Below are 6,772 nucleotides of genomic sequence, written 5' to 3'. Positions count from 1 at the left end.
CCAAGTTTCCACTGCTGGGGCCTAGGTTTGATCCCTGGTTGGGAAAATAAGATCCTGCAAGCCCCACAGTGTGCCAACAAAAACAACAAAAATGTCAATGTCACAAGGGAAAAAAAAGAAAAGACGAGAGAGAAATAGTCTAGAACTGTGCTATCCAACAGAAATGTAATGTGAGCTACATATGCAATTTAAAATTGTTAAATAGCTACAGGTAAAACTAATTTTAATAATGTATTTTTAGCCCAATACATTCAATGTATTATTATTTCGATATGCAATCAATATACAGAGTTACTGATAAAATAATGTACCTTTTTTGTGTGCACTAAGTCTTGAGTACACTCAATTTGGGCCAGCCATATTTCAAGGGCTCAAGAGCCATATACAGTGCTTGCTTTGGCAGTGCATAGGCTAAAACTGGAATGATACAGAGATTAGCATGGCTCCTGTGGAAGGATGACATGCAAATTTGTGAAGTATTCCACATTTGTCTGACATATATACACCACTGTATATAAAACAGGTAACTAATAAGAACCTGCTGTATAGCACAGGGAACTCCACTCAGTACTTTGTAACAGCTTATTTAGGAAAAGAATCCAACAAAAATATAGAGTGGATGTTGTATATGTGTAACTGAATCACTGTGCTATACACCTGAAGCTAACACAACATTATAAATCAACTATACTCCAAAAAAGAGTCACATGCAACTGGGGACTTCTGATTCGAATGGCACAGCTCTAGAGTAAAGAAGGCTGGGGGTTCAGTGGTTAAGACTTCACCTTCCAGTGCGGGTTTGATCTCTGATCAGGGAACTAAGATCCCACATACCACATGCCTCGTGGTCAAAAAAACGAAACATAAAACAGAAGCAATATTGTAACAAACTCAATAAAGGCTTTAAAAATGATCCACATCAAAATAAAATAAAAGAAAGATGACTAAAGAGACAGTCACCAAATGAAATGTGGGATCCTGTATTGGAACCACATGTCTAATTGGAGAAAGTGTAGGCTGTATATGAGATACTATTATTATATGTATGGGAAAGTTCTTGGTAATAATAGTAGTTAGTTATATAAAGTGTATGTGTGTGTTCAGTTGCTCAGTTGTGTCTGGCTTTGTGTGACCCTCTGGATTGTAGCCCACCAGGCTTCTCTGTCCATGGGATCTCTCAAGCAAGAATACTAGAGTGTATTGCCATGCCCTCCTCCAGGGGATCTTCCCAATTCAAGGATCCAACTTGCGTCTCCTGTGTCTGCGGCATTGCAGGTGGATTCTTTACCGCTGAAAGAATGATGCTACCCTTAGGAGATACATGCTAAAGTAATTGAGTGTCAAGTATAATGCTTGCAACTTACTTTTAAATGGTTGGACAGTGGTGCTAAGTTGATAAATAGAGATTGAAATCGATACAGATATATAGAGGAAGGGCGCAAATACTAACAACTGGTGAATCTAGGGAAAGAATATTCAGATATTTATTGTACTGTTTTTTCCAAACTTTTTTTACAGTTTGATAGGCCTGAGAGAAAAAATAGATTATAATAATGATAATGACATTTTAGATTCTTTACAGTTTACAGCATATTTTCATATATATTGTGAATTTAATCCTTTCAAAGTCTATGAAGGTAGATATTTGGCATGTTTGACCTTTGTTTTATAATAAAAAAACAAAAACAAAAACATTTCTTTGGTGCCTAAACACATGCCAGGCATGACACATACATTTTCTCTTTTAATTTTTCAAAGGACTCCCAGAGGAGGTGGGGTCTCTCCCATTCACAACACCTGCCATCTGGGGCTTTGGTAGGTCAGGAGATTGCCAGGGTCACAATCTGGGCAAGCTCTAGAGGAAGGGTTTAAATGCATCTCTGTCCCCTTCTGGGGACTGAGCTCTTTTCTCTCTTTGCCTCCTGTTTGTAAGTCCTATTTCACAAACGTAGAAATGGGAGGCCCAGAGAAGTCAAGTGACTTTTTCAAAGTCACACAGCTGCCAAGGGGCAAAAGCAGAAGTCAAACCCTGCCTTCACTCTGTCTCCAATTCCACAGCTCTTTTTTCGCAGCAGCCAAACCAGTGGAATGGCCCCTCCCCTCCAGTGAATGCCCTGAAGTCAATCTGGGCTCTAATGGGGTGGCTCATGTGAGAAGAAATCTTGGAGAAAGGGCCCTTGGCACAGGAAGTGAGTTGAGTTGTTGAAGTGGTGCCAAGGAAAGGTCCGCGATCTGAGAGCAGGCCTGGCTGCAGAGAAGCTTTGTGAAAACGAGAGCTCGACTGCAGTAAGTCATCTGATGCTCTGATTAAGAAGCATGAGTTGCCACACCATGTGATGGGGTGGCCCTAAGCTCCAGCCCTGGAGGCATGACCTGGCACAGACTCCATCACCGGAGCGCCAGGGTGGTATTCAGGCAGGGTTAGGTATGGGGGGTGTGCGGTGGGGGGAGCAAGTCAGGACCACAGTCTCACAACTGTGCTGTACTTTTATAAAAGTAAATATGAATACGTTTCCACATTCAATGAAATTTCATTTAAATTTTTAAATGAAAACTAAATTTTCATTTTGATTTTAATGATCCGATTAATAAAAGACTGGGTGCTTTACTGAAAGTCACAGGCTGGAGAACAATGAAGTCATTTGTCCAAAAACTCAAATAAGAAAATAGCCATCACAACAGGAATCTGAGGGAACTGTGCATTTTATATCAGAACAGGCTCAGGGCACTGAGGACTTCTAAAGGGTGATCATCCCTTCCAGAACCACCCCCATCCTTCCCACTGAGTAGGAGACTCCAACAGGGGCCCATGAGGGGGCTGTGAAGCTGAGACGGTCATCTTTCTGTTACTGAGTCCAAGCTCATACTGCTTGCCTTATGACAGGCTGATAAATTGAGAGATGAGTTGTTGGGGCAAGGAACAGCGACTTTATTCAGAAAGTCGGCAGATGGAGAAGATGGTAGACTCGTCCCAAAGAACCATGTTGCCTGGGTTAGAATTCAGGCTCCTTTTATACTAAAAGAAGAGGGAGTCAAGTCAAACATTTCCTGGTTCTTGTCTGCCTCTGGAGGGAATGTGTTCATTTCTTCCTCCCTGTAGTCATTCACAGGTGGGCTTGGTCAAGTTGTTTCCTGTGAGATAAACAAAAGTATTTTATTTTAATGTTCATTACCTGGGAATCAGGGTTCCTAGAGATGGGCAATTGTATATAATTTAAGCTTATAGGCAACATCCCTTTAGTGATTACCTTGTAACAGAATACAAAAGTTCTCTGTTACATTCTGAGCAGATCTTGAACTACAAATCACTACCTGAACTGCTGGAGGGAACTGACTGGCTGTCTTAGCGGAGTCCTGGATCTTCCCAGGCTCAGCCTCCTAAGAGAGCGTGTGTCCTTAGGGGAAGCCTGGAAGGCACCATGAGACCCTCACCCTGACTGTGGCATGGCCTAGACTGGGGGTCATGACAGCCTCTTTCTTTTTTCAGTTTTATTGACGTACAGTTGATTTACAATGTTGTGTTGGTTTCTGCCGTTCAGCAAGGTGACTCAGTTACACATATCTATGTGTGTGTATATATACATATACATTCTTTTTCACATTCTTTTCCATTATAGTTCATCACAAGGTATTGAATATAGTTTCCTGTGCTATGCAGTATGGCCTTGCTGTTTGTGCATGCCCGCCAGTAGATACCAGCCCCCAGTAGGGTAGACCTGGTGGCAGAAATCAAGGCTAGCAGCCAAGGTCTGTCATTCAGACATCCGGCGTGGGTGTGACTGCTGAGTTAATAAATTCTGCAGCACTCCATTTTCATCCTGAACTGGTCTTCTTATACAGTCAAGTTCACCTGAGACTCATCCAGACTCATCTGAAAGGGACATAACATGAAGGCTACAGAGACTGGCAGCAAAGGGCTTACGCCGACCCTTCCAAAGTGACCTCTAGACTGACCACCAGCCTGTCCTCCCTGCTGTTCAGTTCGAATCACCATCAAGGGCTTTTTTTATCTTTTAATCCAAATCTTTGCCCTGCCAAGCACTAGGAAAAGCAGGTCTTACCCAGTTAAGAGCTGACACAAAGCGGTGACTCTGTAGCCCAGAAGGGCTCACACTGTCCTGGGTCCCCCAAGTTCCCACTGAGCCCCAAAGTGGGGGACCAGACCCCAGAGCCAAAAGAAGCTTGTGTGGCTCAGAGTCAGAACAGAATCCTCTGTGCTGGAAAAGACTTCACACTGAACACAGCATCTTATGACTCACAGTACCAAACGCTGCTCCCGGCTGGAGGAAATGATGACATTTCCAGCCCTTAGAGGAGATCTGTGGTCGCTGTAATCAGACTAATACCCTGTTCTGTTTCAGTGACGCAGGGTCACATTTTCCTTTGAACTGAGAAAATTCATGTCAGGCGTAATCATAGCGCCTCCCTCCTTCTCGTTCCCACTCTTTTCTTCCCTCCACCACACTGTCTTTTACCCTCTCCTCCGTGTTTAGGGGGATGTGAAATTCATATAACACACAATGGACCATTTTAAAGGCTATGACCCAGAGGCATTTCGTGCGTTCAGAACTGTGCAACCATCATCTCTCTCTGGTTTCAAACTTTTTCATCACCCCGAGGACCCCACAGGGAGGAAGGGGTCACTCTTGTTTCCACTTCTCCAAGGCCCTGGCAGCAACCACTAATATGCTTTCTATCTTTATAGATTTGCTTATTCTGGATATTTCATATAAAAGGAAGCATACAATATAGCAGGGGTCCCCCCACTCTGAGATCTAACGCTTGATCATCTAACGTAGAGCTGATGTAATAATAATAATAGAAATAAGGCTCACATACAATAAATGTAATACACTTGAATTATCCTAAAACCATTCCCACCCCTGATCCAGGGGGAAATTATCTTCTATGAGACTGGTCCCTTGTGCCAAAAATTTGGGGACCCATATTGAATACGGGGCCCTCTGGTCTGGTATCTTCCACTTAGCATTCTGTTTTCAAGGTTCATCCAGCCGTCGCATGTAACACTCTTCATTCCTTTCTATGACTGAGGAGTAATCCATGCTGTGGGTGCGCCACAGTTTATCTATCTAGTCATCTACAGATGGACATCTGGGTGGTTTCCACCTCTTGCCTATTTTGAATAATGCTGCCGTAAACATTCACACGCAAGTGTCTGTGTAGACATGCTTTCATTTCTCTGGGGTGTACACCTAGAATTTTAAGAAACTACCAAATGTTTTTCCAAAGCAGCTGCACCAAGTTTGCATTCCCACCAGCAGAGGAGGGTAACGCTTTCTTTCATCTGATGAAACAAAACAAAATCAAAACAATTGGCTCATCATAGAATAGTGAGTCTGCCGAGGACATTTAAATAACCAACCATCTTTTGCAATAGTGATTCACCAAGTGTGGAAAGGTGAGCTTGAAACAAACCCGTCCAGCTGGTCCCCGGCTTTCCCTGAAGGGCAGAATAAGATCTTTGAGCAGGGAGAGGCTTCGGTGGCAGTTTTCTCCTCTGTGCTGGCTCCCCAGCTGCTCTTCTCATTCAATTCTGGCCCATCAGCAGGTCAGCTTGGCCGGACACCCACCCACTGAGCACAGAACACTGACCGGGCCAGCTGGTGGGAAGGCGCACAGAAAAAGATGCCAGGGGTATTCAAGGAGCATACAGTAATACAGACCAGTCTGAACAGGCCAGACAAGGGATGGCATTTTAGAGCCAGAAAGGATTGTGGGATCTCAACTCAAAATCAGGCAGAAGGTTGGAGTTGAGGGAACTGAACCCCCAGGTTCATGGACTCACACCTGGCCAGCCAGCGGCAGGGGATGAGGAGCCAGGCCCGCTGCGGTGAGAGGAGCCCTCTTCTACTTTGCCGGGATTCCTGGGTTGGTCCCCAAGGCAAGCTGAGGGATTGGGGAAACACGGATCCCTCAGTCCTGCCCAGACCAACCGGAACAGACTCTCTCGGAAGATCTGCGGTCTTAGAAGGTCTGATCAGGAAGTTTGGGGAACCTGCCGCTAACTGTAAACAAAATGATAAAGCTGATTTAACAGCACCAAAAGTGCCTAGTTCTTGATTTTTAGTGTTGATATGGCCTCACATTTGAGTGAAAAATTGGAAGTCATCATGTTTACTTGATATGTGGTTTCTGTTGGAGCTTGCCTTCGGCTCTGATGGTCTGATGGTTTAGATAGTCAGTCTATGGCACGCATGTGTGTGTGCACACACCCACCCACCAACCCCCCTACACACACACACACACACACACAGCAGATGGAGGGTTTCCCCACCCCTTTTAACCCAGATTATAGCAACTAAACTCACTGTTCTGTACCTTGCTTTGAAAACAAAACTAAATCCCTTATCTAATCTGATAATAATTATTAAGAAAAAGCCTGTGAAGTAGGTATTTTTTAAATCCTGATTTCACAGATGAAGAAACCAAGATTCTATGGGTCTCAGCTACTTGCTTAAAGTCATGAAACCAGTGATGGGCTAAATTTTGTCCCCATGAAAGGTTATGTTGGTGTCCTAACCCGCAGTAGCTTAGAAGGTGACCTTATTTGGAGATGAGATCTTTATAGAAGCAATCAAGTTAAAATGAGGTCATTAGGATCTTATAAAGTGGGAAATTTAGATGCAGACACCCACACGGGGAGAACCTCATAGGAAGGTGAAGGCAGAGATCAGGGTGAGCAAGAACATGGGGTTGCCACCCACCAGAAGCTGAGGGAGAGGACTGAGACAGATTCTTCCGCACAACCTAG

At 44.0% G+C, this 6,772-nt stretch overlaps 1 non-coding gene across 1 annotated transcript; it reads left to right on the top strand.

The window, feature by feature from the left end:
• The first annotated feature begins 389 nt into the window (after positions 1-389).
• On the top strand, positions 390-491 carry LOC133070869 (U6 spliceosomal RNA). The gene has a single exon (XR_009696270.1). It is a non-coding gene; the product is annotated as a U6 spliceosomal RNA (small nuclear RNA).
• The last annotated feature ends 6,281 nt before the right edge of the window (positions 492-6,772 follow it).

Source organism: Dama dama, chromosome 15, assembly GCF_033118175.1.
Source record: "Dama dama isolate Ldn47 chromosome 15, ASM3311817v1, whole genome shotgun sequence".
In the NCBI taxonomy this organism is placed as follows: domain Eukaryota; kingdom Metazoa; phylum Chordata; class Mammalia; order Artiodactyla; family Cervidae; genus Dama; species Dama dama.
Note: the sequence above shows the minus strand (reverse complement) of the source record. Positions and strands in the feature narration are given on the sequence as shown.